The following is a 13863-nucleotide window of genomic DNA, read 5'->3' as shown; positions in this document are numbered from 1 at the left end:
ATTCATGGATTTGGAAGAAATGTATTTGGATAAACTTAATCCAGACTCTTCCTGTGACATATCCTGAAATCCACTCTGGTGATATCCGAGAGTCCAATAAAGCCCCAGTTAAAAGTGGAAGGCACAGGGTTTCCATGAGAGTAAACACTGAGAATGACCTGGGAGCATCTTAGTGTCTGGAGGAACATGTTGTATATGGAACAGAAGCTAAAAATAACCTTGGTCTAACTTGTCTCCTTCTAGCTTTTCATGAACCCTAGTAGATGCTCAATTGAGTTAAATTAGTGTCTGAGATGTTTAAAGAGCCACCACTCGGATGATTCATGTGGGGATAAACATCAAGGCCTTGTCTACACTACTGCGGATATTTCTTTTGAACATGATAATTTCTCCTCCATTAAAAAATAAAAAAGAACGACTCAAAACGGTCATACAAGCTGCCGGGCCAGTAGGTGGCAATAACATCACATTATGCACAAAGTCACGTGATGTCATCGTTTCCCAAAAGATTTGTTTTACACACGGATATACAGAAACCGAATTTTGCTAAATATCTGCATTAGTGTGAAAAGGGTTTAGGTTTTAAAAGCACATTCAAGAAAGGAGCTGCTGGGGTTAGCTGTGCGTGTTAAGAGGAATAAATCAATGTTGACTCTGGAGAAGGTGGAGGTGGGAGAAACATACGCTTTGATAGACAAACGGATTGGTTAACTCACTCCATGCTGAAAATAAATTAAAGGTACACAAACCTGTGGATTACTCCGAGCTAAGCTCCGTGGCCCAGTAACGGAGGCCGTGACCCTTTTTGAATGTGGCAAATAAGGGGAGGGAGGAGTGGAAGAGGATGGAGGGTCTGCAAACGCTGACACAGCACTGACGAAATGGGAGTAATATGTGCATTTGGTTATTGTTGTGATGAATCATTACTACGCGGGCCAAAAAAATGCCCCCGAAAAATGTTTCCTTTCCAGAAATACATTTCGGACATCACGCAATCCTCGCTGTGTCCTCGACTACTTCGGGTTGCTCGGCGCTGTGTGGTCCAGTGTTCCTCACATTTCTGTCTGTGCATAAGTGTGTGTGTAAGTCTCTATGTGTGTAACTCTCTATGTGTGTGTGGGTCCGCCTGCCTCAGTGTGTGGTGGAGTGTGCCAGGCAAGGCAGTGACAGGGTGTCGGCCGCGGTCCGTGAACCTGGCTGCTCTGCTTAGCTACTCCAGTGACAGAGAGCGAGGGGGACGTCGCCCGGCCGTGGCTGCCCCATCTGGGCCAATCAGGCGTGAGCGCTCGTGGCCGGATCAGCGCATGCCTTCCGCCATGTGCAGTGCTGTGGCACAGATCCCCTTATGGATTCTAATATGTTCTCCACAGTGTCAGCGTTGCTCTGCTGATCACTCGTGAGTGTGTTTTTTGCAGATTATGAAGGTGACTGTGAATCTCTGCAGCCTCCTTCACTGCACCTATAGATCCTGAGAGTGGAAACAGTTTGTGAACACTTTAAACTTTGGCTGCTATGTTTCCATAAAGCTGACACCAGTAGCTTTATTTTGAGCCATGTGCAGCCTCCCCCAGGATGTTTTTCTTACCAGGCTGGAATCTGTGTAAACCTGTTAAAGTTGTAATATGGTTAATGGCTCTGTTAAACCTGACCTACGACAACATTGAAAGAAAAATGTTTCAAACCATTATTATTGACAGATTCAAAGGAAAACTAAATCTAACCTTGTATCAACTCTTTGTCACCTAGAATTTGTGTTTATAGATCATTAATTGCTTTTTGTATTGAAACATATTTGTTTCCTGGATTATATCATCTGAGTTAAGAATCTAATCTAACAATACAGTGGTGGTGTATGAATGTATGTAGGGACTGGGTGGATGGCGAGCACACAGAGCAAAGGACTGTGGGTTTTGGATCCTGAGATACACATAAAGGCAAACGGATTTTGTGTAATGTTTGGGAAAGATGGTGGTTTATCTTAAAGCTATGGTTGGTAAACCTGGAAAAAAATACCAAGAGCAGGCTACAACATGCCACCCTATCCCATCAGCCCTCTCATCAAAGCTACGCCCCAAAAACACATGAGGCCGACTTTTCGGTGACTCGCTCGCTAACCTCTGGCTATCCTCCACCGTCATGTGCAGTGAGAGCAAGGACAGGGTGCACGCAGGCAGGTGGGTCAGTTTGTGACAGAGAGTTACACCAGCCAATCCTTTCGTCCAGTCCAAATGAAGTGATTGGTCCGTTTTATTACAGTCCTGCGAGGGCCATAAACATCAGGTCCCCTTGATTGTTGATGGCTGTCGGAATGTAAAGAGGATTAGAACAAATAAGATGAAGAAGTATTTTAGAAACGTACCAATAGACCTTTAAATGCTAATTGTATATTCATCTCGACATCTGAGTCACTTTTGACTTTTTCAATAAAAAACATAAAATCGTGCTGAATTTGCAACAAGCAGATAATCATACTGTAAAAGCTAAATACTGTAGGGAAGACAAATGAAAGCACAACTGTGCCCAACCCTGAAAATAATGCACCCAAATCAAAAGGTTCCCCATTCCTCAAGCCATTTGATCACAGTCACGACCCTGGTCTCATTTTAAATAGTATACCCTAGAGTTGAGAATGAATATAAGAGTTAGTGACGAAAACCTATAAAGGCACAAACATATACATAACACAAAAATATACATATATCTTGTCACAGAGTAGGAATTTGTCTGTAGTAGTATCTCAGTATCTATCTTACAGTTAGGAGCCGGTTCTGTTTTAACAGCTGCTACAGGGATGTGGAAATCATCGAGACAAAAGACAGGAGACTTGGCGTTTTAAAACAATATATCATTTGTCGAGGCTGTGTGAAGATTGATTCTGGTAGAAACTAAAAAAAACCTAAATGAGTGCTGCCAAAGCCAAATCCTCCCTCAAGTCAGATTGTGTATTTTACAAGTTTAACACACTTAAGAACGACTGACTCTTGTTTGCAATTAACAGAAGTGATGAAAACAATACTGCTGCCGATTCATATGTATCTCCTGATCCTATCTGTGGTCACACAGGAGCTTTTAGCGTATTATCCACAACCCACATGTAAAGAAAAGGTGACGAGAGGGAAGTCTGAGATGTGCATATCATTCATATGCTCTAAATAAGTCCTTTAAGAATTCAAACCTCATGACTGGTCCGTGTCCAATAACAAGAGAACAACAAAGTGATCATTTGACCTCATCCCAGTGAGGAAGTTAACCTGCACTAGCAGCACGAGCTGCAGACCACAGACGACAGGAAAACAACAGGTATGAGTCACAACGTTCCGCCGTCGCTGCTGAACACACGAATGTGACTAAAAGAGAGAGAGGAGGTAAGGTTGTGTCATTGGACGGTGACAGTGAATGAAACGCATCTCTCGGCCTGTCATGTTGTGGCCCCGCCCCCCCCTGGTGACCCCGAGGGAAGTGGCATAAGACCTGTCACCCCGCATCACAGCCCGGGCCCCGACGGCTCAGCTCATATGTAAATGTGTCAGCATGCACAGATTCGTGAGTCCGACATATCAGTTTGAATATGCATGTTCAACACGGACTGGAGCGTAAACATCTCTGTACGTGCAGGGCTCAGTGCATCTGTGTGCGTGTGTGCGCGTGTGTGTGTGTGTGTGTGTGTGTGTGTGTGTGTGTACAGGCTCACAGTATGTACGTCTGAGGTATGTTGTAGTGACATTCCCGCTGGGAAGGAGCCTCATGACTGTTCTCATTTGCCAGACTGCCCATATCTCTTCATGAGTGGAGGCCACATGGATGTGACATCAGATTTCATCCACACTCAGCGAGGGTCTCCCTCCTCACTGAGCCTGGGCGAGGATTTACTGCTTCGCTCTGTTTCATATCATTGGAAATTATTCAAACCTTTTCAGTTTTTATGGTCGGGGGTCAGTCAAACGTAGAAAATTTACTATTTAGGTATCTCTTTGGGCCTGTGATGAAAAATGGTATTTTATTTTGATTCATGTAAAGATATTATCACTGCACAATGACAATAATCATTGGTTCAAGCCCTAATATGATAATTCCACATGACAGGGCAAAAAGGCTTCATTTCAAATACAGTATAAAGCATAGAAAACATTCTACAGACAATTTATTAAGAAAAACCTTGGGAAATTAACAATTGTTTACGTTGTCAAATAATGAGTAAATTCATTTTTCCGTTCATCTATGTTATCCATTGGTTGTTTAGTTAATGAAATTCAAAAAATAGAATCATCACACCGTCTCTGTGCCTAAAATCATGTTTTTAAATTGCCTCTTTCACCTGAACAACACTTCAAACCCTTGAGAATTTACTGAATACTGATATAAAACTGTAAAAGGCGGCAGATTGTCATATGCTCCAACCAGCAACTTTTAGAAATAGTTTTGCCTCATAAATATCCTAAAACGATTCATCAGTTGTGAAAATTGTTGCGGAGTAATTTCCTGTTGACAGATCAATCAATTCCTCAGCTCATTTATTTAGGAATATGGTGAATAAATGAAATCAACTCTCCTGGGTGCTTATTAAATTACAAGCTTACATGTGAGCAAACATGGCACTGAATAAAAACCGACGTAAACAGTACTGCTGCATTGCAGTTTCTGCATGTGTTGCACATCCATCAGTGGCTGCTGCAGCTCTACATGGATGACATGGACCGTGGTGGTCAGGATTCAAATTCGTCAGACATTTCTCGTCCATTTTTCTTTTTCTTCTTTCAATTAAAGACTCAAGAGATGTGCTGTGGCACCGCAGCAACACGTGCAGCGACACAGCTGGAAACATGTCGGCTGTTTGCGAAGGGTCAGGGTCGACCGCAGGGCTCGTTTTCCTGAGGAGTCATCGTGAGTCACAGGGAGCTCGACACAACCCTCCCACGCTCCTCGTCGCTGCCTAATATTCGGAGTCTCCCCTGAAATATCAGGCGTTGTGGAAAACGAAGCAGGTCGAGCTGTGCTCTGTAAACGGCCACTTAACACCCCAGTAATCTGTCGCTCAGCAGATTCATCCACAGCACGTGATCTGCCTGAGTTAGGGGAACACATGAAGGTCAAGAACATCTTCATTCAAATCTGGTTTTAATCTTCACAAGCATCTAAAGACACACAGCCTCTCCAAATATTTCCATATCACTGCAACTGAACAAAATGTAATCATATTCATTCAGACTATTCTCCAAGAAAATCACCGTTTGCTCATTCCATTAACAGCCCCCACATCATCCAAATCCATGAATCACATCGACATCGTACTTTCAACAGCGTCAGTACAGATGAAAGTTCTCCCTCCAAATAAGGAACAAACATACACATACAGGGGAGCCCGGTGATTTAACACACTCTGCTGTGTCTCCCGCTCAACACTCCATGACCTCTATCAATTCTAATCACTCTGTAATTACAAAGAGAGCGAGGCACCTTCGCCGTGCTCGCACTTGTACGTAACGTCGTTTACAGGAACTGCCAGCCAGAAAAGGCAGAAGCAGGGTACAGGGTGTCAAGCGGAGGGAATCCAGACGCTGTTGGCACGAAGAAAGACACAGTTTTCCCCTCGGTGTGCTGCACTCCGAGGATTAAGGCTGGCACTGCTCTCACGTCTGCTGAACAAGATATAAACACAACACCTTGATGTTTCATATTGCACGAAGTCAGTTAAAGGAAAAAAAGGCCTCAGTGGTGAAGGATCTCCCATCAACTCCTCATATTTCATCCACAACTCCAATCGCTCTTGCGGACTTTTTAGGACGCCAATGTCACAACATGTCGAGGGTCTGAATGCTGCAGCACCCCCGCTCCTCGTGTACGGCAAAAGTGGGTGTGGTTTTTTGGGGGGGGATGTAAGCATAAGATGTAGCTCTTACTGTCCTGGCTCCACATCACACACTCTGAAGGCAGGAGTTGGGGGAAAAACAGGAAGTGAATTACTCCAGTTACTCAAAGATATCTGCCCGCAAAGCATGTGATTGTGATTAAACACATCCCGCAGACATTTCAGTTTACAATGTAGTTAACTGTAAATGCCTGATTTAATTGCAATCAATAAACATAACCGTTTGCTGCAGATGATATTCTGCTGATGTTTAGTTTAAATGGTGGAAATTAGGCAATTTAACGATTGAAAATTACTGATGCATTTTCTGTAATATGTGAGAATGGTGGAGCTGTGGTGTTGATGTTTTCTTGGCTGGTTAGAAACCACCATTACAGCTTCAGCATAACGTTCACTATGAAAGAATTTGTGCATTTTTATGTGATGGAGTCTTTTTTTTTTTTATTCCCTATTCCACGTAATTAAATATAAGATGAAACCATGATGCTGTTTACATTGTACTCTTGAAAATTCACTGGAAAGTTGCAGGGAAATCTGCTGCGTCTTCAGTTAATCAATCACTTCCACCCAGTTTAACTCTAGGTGGAAGAAAAAGAATAATGCATTCTGCAATATGGATTTTCCATATATCACAAGTAATTTAAAATTCAATAGCAGAGAACAGAGCAGAGCAGCTTCAACCCGTTTACAAAGGCTCCAGGTACCGTTACACCAGGAAATGACTGTGATTGATTCTAACATGGCTGAAGATTTTAACGTGCTTTGCATTAGTGGAATGCAACTAAATACATAGATTCAAGTGCTATGGATAAATCTGAGTTATTTGCAATTAAGTGTATTTGTATTTTTATGTGATTAGATGATGCATGTACTACAAATTAGATTTATTTAGATTTAATGTTTTCATGCAAACCACATGATTATTTATAGAAATAAAATATGAAGAACCAACAGATTCAAATTCTCAATATCATGCTTTTTTTTTTTACTTAACCTCGACCATCTCCGGTAAAATGCTACTTGTGCTTTAACAGATCAGTAATAATAATCAAATAATCAAATATGTGACAGTACAACCACGTCTGTGGCCGTATTTTGAATTAGGAGATTTCTTTAATTTGATACTTTGACTTTGTTGAAACACCTGAGGATTTATACTTGTATATGGAGTATTTATCTATTGCAGTATTAGTAATTGTACTTAGAGTATCTGAATGTTTCTACATTTCAGGCTTTAATCATTTAAATGTGAAATTCACACAGTTGTTTTGTCAGTGTTTCTATTCTCCACTTGTCGTCTTTGGTGCCTTTTCTTGGATGGACTCTTGTTGGATCCCTCCCAATTGAATAATTCATTTATACATCGTGTTATAAATCTACTCAGCAGTCACCTAAAAGGCTGTGTGACATTTTTCATTCTTTTCTAAGATGTCTCTGGATCATTTAATAAACATCAGAGCACGATTAATGACTTATATCTGCCAACTCATGCGATTTTGGGGAGCAGTGTTTCCAGCGCTGTGTAATATTACAGTAAAAGAAAGGAGGACAGGAACAGTGCGCTCATGATACTACAGCTCAAGTGAGGGGGCATTTCCTTGCTGCCTTGCTGCCACACAGAATCTGCTCCTCATCTCTCTCCCGGTGCTGGAGTGCACAGGGGTCGACTTCGCCTCCTCATATATTGGTGCAAGTTTCTGCTCCAACCCAGAGGGAGTGAAATAATGGTTTGGAGGGAGGGGTGGAGGGGGGGGGATGCAGGAGCAGCAGAGATGGACTGCCTCGCAGAAACAGTTTCACCAAAAAAAATGTTCAGTAAATCTACAGCTAACGCAAGGCTGTGAAATGCCCAAATCACACTCGCTGGGTGGAAACGAAGAGGGAACGAAGGGCAGATGGAAGTAGATGTGCTTCAACTGGCAGCTTAAACGAATGCATTCCGAATACATACGTACCACCTATATGCTACGATGGAAAACAAGCATCACTCACTGGCATCACAACGTCTTTCAACCCAAATCCATCACAACGACTCTACGTGTATCGAGGATTTTTCCGAGGCACACGGGGGAGAAACTCATTACGGTGGCTCATATTTGAGAAGCTGCCGGTGTGGCTTTGACAAATGCTCCACACAGAAAGGCAACGTGGCACATTTCAAAGGCGTCCGGGCACAATGAAACGGTTTCTCATCATGGTGAACGATGCCGGGTGCCGGCTGCTCCCGGGTTAACTGCTCTGAGTGGTGGGTGTGTTTCTTTTTGATATATTGACTTCAGAAATGATGAGATAATCACTGGATCAGTGTGTGGGTGTGTGGGTGTGAGTGTGTGTAGGTGTGTGTGTGTGTGTGTGTGTGTGTAGGTGTGGGAGCTGTCAGAGCAATACAGTAATTGGCACATTCTGGTGTAAGAGAGGTAAAAGGCTTTTAGAGCCGGAGCATCATGGGTAAAAACACCAGCACCATCATGGTGGTGCAAATTCAATCCAACGGGTTTAGATGTGCATATATTATATCCGCACATATAACAACTATATCATATATCATAGATAAAGCACATATCAATAATTATTTCAGATTGTTTGGGTAATAGTGTATGCCTGGAATTGTAATAATCTGAATTACAGAATTGCTGTATATTCTAAATAATGCAATTTCCACGTTTCTCCTCCCAATTGAAATAATTCAGCTCAATAGATTTATATATGAGCCTGACATCATTACAGCACAAACAGGCAAAGCTGCGCAGACACTTGTGAAATATATTCATTTTTAATTACTCTCATGAGTCAACCAATAAAGTCATTACAAAGTGTGCGTGTGATTTTAACATCTCCTGCAGGATTTCACCTAAACCCAAGAGGAGAATCCGTGCACCGCCCATCCACACCATGTTCCTGGGTCTGAGAACAAAAGGCTGTGGAATCACTGTGGTTAGATATCGAACCAGATTTTTTTTTTTTTTCCAGGCTGAAATTGGATTTGAATTGAAGCTGGTGGGTTTGCACGCGGAATCCCAATTAGCAGCTTATGCCAATTAAACGCGCTGTTTCCAGAAAAAGCACGTTTGTGTTAGAGAAGTTCATCTGTGGCCGCGCACAGCTTGACCTCGTGCGAAGTGCCACACGGGGACAAATGGGCGAAAATCTGCTGCGAAATTAAAGCAGAAAAATGAAACGCGGAGACGCGAACCGTCGCCTGCGCGTTAGGGTGCCAACCCGTGCGTCCGTGACCCCCCGACACCCCCTCTCAGCAGGGCTCCCATTAGGTGGGAGATCAGCCACATTGTACGAAAAGCACATCACATTACCGGTTATCAATAGGTGGATCCTTACCGCTCTGTGCGAGTCTGTGAAGATGCTTTAAGATGTAAGAAGATCCTGGTGTTTTTGGGAGGGAAGGGTCGCTGTGGACTTGGTGGGGTCCAAACTTGAATCCCGCCGTTGACGATCGGCGCCACTTGTTTGGGAGGAACCAGCGGCGTGTTTCACTGATGCGTTTTTTTTGTTGTTGCGTTGTTCGTATCTCAAAGCATCACTACGAGACGCGTGAGCTCTCTTTGTCCATGTCAGCCGCACGAGTCTGTCTTCGGTGGAGGAGCCTCGATTCCACTATGTGGTCTGCTGCGTAAAACCCGTGCCAAAATTCCTGCGGGCCCGTTCCGTTACAGCGACGCGAGACAAAGGTCTGGTCATTTTGGCACAAGCTGAGGCTGCTCCGCTGCCAGGAACAGTTTGAGGATTAGAACCAAAGAGCTGGTGGGTCCATGTCTCGTGAGACGGGCCTGAGAATCTGGTAGGAATGTGTCACACGTGCCAGTTCGCTCCGGTTTCGTCCGTCGGGTCCCGCATCTCGGTCTTGCTCGCAGGGGGAGCGGACGGCGGAGTTGCAGATCTGTTGATCACCGGAGGTCCACATGCATCCAGCGGGGTCTTTAGTCTCGTATTTATCGGGAGCGGGGATTCCGCGATGTGCCACAAACACACACAGACACACACAACCTGACACCGGCTGAGCGGGGGTCTCTGCTGAGTGACAGCTGGATCCTCTGACTGAAGCTGTGGCGACCCTCCTTCGCAGGAGGAGCAGGAGAGCAGGATGCTGCGCGTACTCGTCTTTGACAGTGCGCGCAGCCGACTTGTCTCACACACACACACACACTCACACACACACACACACACACACACACACACACACACACACACACACACACACACACACACACACACACACACACACACACACACACACACACACACACACACACACACACACACACACACACACACACACCTCGGGTACATAAACATCTGCCCTAAAAGAAAAGGGCAGTGGAGCCACATTTACACAAAAGCTTCACTTTGGGTTCGCAGCATCTATTGCGGAGCCTTAAATAAATTACCCAGTGGATTCACATAATGATTTTATATTGATATGAATGAAATAATCATGGGATTATCTATCAATCAATTACATTTTATATGTACAGCTCATATTCATAAATCACATTTTGCCACACGGGGTTACATCCTCTGTTCTTAACCCTTGACAACAGTGAGGAAAAACTATAAAAAACCTTTCAACAGAGAAAAAATGTGGAAACCTCAGAGTCACAGCAACAAAATAACAATATTTACAACATTCATGAGAAAAGACCGTGTCTAAGATCAATGTTTAAAGTAGTACAGAGATGAAGGGAGCAGCAATGACACTTGTTATGATGGTGGTATGTGAGTCGGCATAATCAGCTGCCACCACAATCCACGGGATTGACTGCTGAGATGTCATTTCATTATCATGTTTTTACAGATTTGTATAGAATTACCTAAAAATGTAGAACAACTATTATTTTGTGTGTTTGATATTCGTTGAATTCAATGCACCACGTTTTATTCTCTATATTCAAAAATGTTGGGCTGCCTCACAAAATAAAACCTTGCGACAGTCAAGGTTTTTTTACTTTGTTTTTTATTGCAGCTTTTTAACACAGAAGCAATTTCAAGGGCTTTCTGCAACGCATGCTGTGATGTGGGACGGAAAACACATTGTGAAAGAATTAAAATGAAATAAAATAGAACCTAAAATGTCATTCAGTAGAGGGCCTACCTCGGCCAAGGATTTCTTTTTCATCAAGATCCCTAACCCTGAGAAATAAACAAAAATGTGGAAAACCCACTCTCACAATGTTAAAGAAAGAGGGGGAAAGAATCCTGGATCCGCCCTTTGATCTGGATCAACACCAACATTTTAAGGGTTATTCCTTTGGTCATGCTCCAGCGCTCTCTAAAATTTCATGGAAATCGTTTGAGTCACAGACTAAAATATACCCTCCGTGCCGGAGGTAAAAACACTGACAGAAAAGACAATGTAGAGTTAGAACAGAGCAGATCAGCTTTGGTCTGGTTTGTTCCGGTCTAGTGTGTGTGTGTGTGTGTGTGTGTGTGTGTGTGTGTGTGTGTGTGTGTGTGTGTGTGTGTGTGTGTGTGTGTGTGTGTGTGTGTGTGTGTGTGTGTGTGTGTGTGTGTGTGTGTGTGTGTGTGTGTGTGTGTGTGTGTGTGTGTGTGTGTGTGTGTGTGTGTGTGTGTGTGTGTGTGTGTGTGTGTGTGTGTGTGTGTGTGTGTGTGTGTTGGCCCCTGCATCATTAGGCCCTCAGTTGTTCAGTTATTAGGTTGCAGAGCCCAGTGCACCTATTACGAGACATATGGCAAAAATGACCGATTTCACCACGAGGCTTCAAACCATGTTCCGAAGGAAACGACTGCAGCACACGGATCCTTCGGCGGATGATGTCTGTGATCCCATACATCCAGACGAGCCTCCTTCCACCCAGAAATCAGTGGAAGTGATCAGAATTATCCCAAGGTGTTTTTTTTTTTTTAAATGTTACAGCAGCTCACTGTGTGAGGCCGCACGTCTGCTCTCAATATGTGGAAAGGCCTCGAGCACGGGAGAACGGGGCTCATTCGTCCAAACAAAACAGCGAGTTGCTTTGAGTTTGTAGCTTGATTGTTCCAAACGGAGATTGCTCACAAATTCCTCCACCCCCCCAATACCCCTCCTCTAATCCTGCTGCCCGGGCATGCACAGCCTCAGTCAGTCTGGGATGGATTCACCTCTGGATCCTCAGTCAGCAGAGTGTGACTCAGTATTGTGGGTCCTTCAGGTGCCCTAGGGTGCAGGAGTCACACAGTCATGTGGTTCTGCGTTTTATGTGTTTTGTGTGTGTGTGTGTGTGTGTGTGTGTGTGTGTGTGTTCTCAGTTTTGACCTTGCTGGACAGTGATGGCGCCCCCCTGTGTTTCTGTAGGACAGGACGTTCAAGTAGAAGATGTCGGAAATAGGACTTCGTTTGGGAAATAATAGCAAACATGCTAGGACTCACATTTAAAGGTGATATTGAACTGTAAATTATTAATAGAAGGTTATTCAATGAAATATGTGAATGCCAAATAAACAACTGTTTATGTTTACTGTTTTTTTTTTACCCAGAGTAGTAACCTATAGCAATGAACAGCCTACACATACATGTACTGTAGAAGCCCCCCCTCATAGAAAGGGTCAAGACACAAAATTATCATCTGAGTCTTTGTGGTTATGTGCATCTCGTTTTGATCGTTTTGTGGCTTCGTGGTCACTTCCCCTTTCTTGGAGACGGACTCAATCTTAATCATCTCCGTTGTGCCCACAGATCTTTAATGACTTCCTGTGACCGTCGCCTCCCACTTTGGGCTGGATGTTCTGGGGGACAGAGGTCTGTCCCCTAACGTTAGCAGGAAGAGACAAGTGTGATTCAGTCGGACACAGGACAGAGCAGAAGAGGTGTGCGTAGAGAGACTGGACAAGATGAAGGAGCGGTAAGAGCAGAAGACAGATTCACTGCAGGAAAAGGTGACTGATGAGGTGTGTTGAGAGCAGATGGAGCTGGAAAAAGAAAAAAAAAGGTGAAGGCCTGACTTGGAGAGGGGGGAGGGGGTTGCCCCTAATCAGCCTTGCACCAGGACAGAGTCTCGCTCCCGTCTATATTTAGCACAAGGACCACAGATTGTAGCGAGTGCTCCAGGGCCGGGGCTGCGTTCAGACCGGCAAGAGCTGCTGCCATCCGTCTCAGCGCCCGGGGGCCAGGCACGATCCCGGCTCACGCCAGCAGAAGAGAAGAGCCATGGGACCGTGTCGTCTGAGTGCACGTTTACTAGACGCCTTCAAAGCAAAGAGAGAGGATAGAAATCCTGAAAGCATCTGTGCGTCGATACCATCACTGTACTTACAGTAGCTCTTTCCAAACGGCGCATTCCTTGTTTACAGGAATCCCCTCAATCCCTTCATTTCTTCTTCCTCCTCCATGCATTTGAAAAGGGCACGGCATCCCCCCATCGCCGTCTACACACGTCGGCTGAAATAAAAAAATCCCTCGTCTCGTTGGACAGGATTGACATTCAGTCCAAATGTCAAAGCAGCACAAGCTATTTTTTTAAACTTCATGCCAGCGCCCCTCTTACCTTCCCGATCTGCACCACCTCCAGGACTGTTGGGGCTGCAGTTGAGTGATGAGGGACTGAGCCGGTCGGACACAGCAGTCGTCCGAGGGGGTGACGAGACCCACACAACATTCACTCATCTTGAAGTGTAGTTAACCGCTGCTCCACTCAATATCTTGGTTTTAAAGATCAAGTACTTGGGGTTTGAAAGGTGACCGCTGTGGCTTTCACCTTTCACAGAGGACAGTGGCTGCTGGCGGTTCAATTTACTGTCAGTTATGGTGGATCCCTCATCTGTGGAAACTTTTCAAACTGCCCACAGGATATTCAGCTGCCCTACAAGCAGGAGACTTCAAATCAAAGATCACTTCAAGAGCTTTAGGACATGGCCAAACTAGAATGGTACTCAGTAGAGCCCATAGCTCTGTCAAGGCCAAACAAATCGAATCAAGCTGCAACCACTGATAGATATCAGTTCCCCTAAATATGCCAGATTTTGTTATTTTCAAATCGATGAGTCAT

General features: G+C 44.2%; 1 protein-coding gene across 1 annotated transcript in view; it reads right to left on the bottom strand.

Moving 5' to 3' along the window:
- The window catches only part of gjc1 (gap junction protein gamma 1), a 47486-nt gene extending 37549 nt beyond the window's left edge, over positions 1 to 9937 (bottom strand). Inside the window, exon 1 of the mRNA XM_035179921.2 lies at positions 9203 to 9937. The gene's annotated coding sequence lies outside the window, so the exon portion shown is untranslated. The remainder of the gene's footprint in view (positions 1 to 9202) is intronic.
- Positions 9938 to 13863: the final 3926 nt, after the last annotated feature.

The sequence above is a fragment of the Hippoglossus stenolepis genome, chromosome 16 (assembly GCF_022539355.2).
Source record: "Hippoglossus stenolepis isolate QCI-W04-F060 chromosome 16, HSTE1.2, whole genome shotgun sequence".
Taxonomy (NCBI): Eukaryota; Metazoa; Chordata; class Actinopteri; order Pleuronectiformes; family Pleuronectidae; genus Hippoglossus; species Hippoglossus stenolepis.
This window is presented reverse-complemented; position numbering and strand designations above follow the sequence as displayed.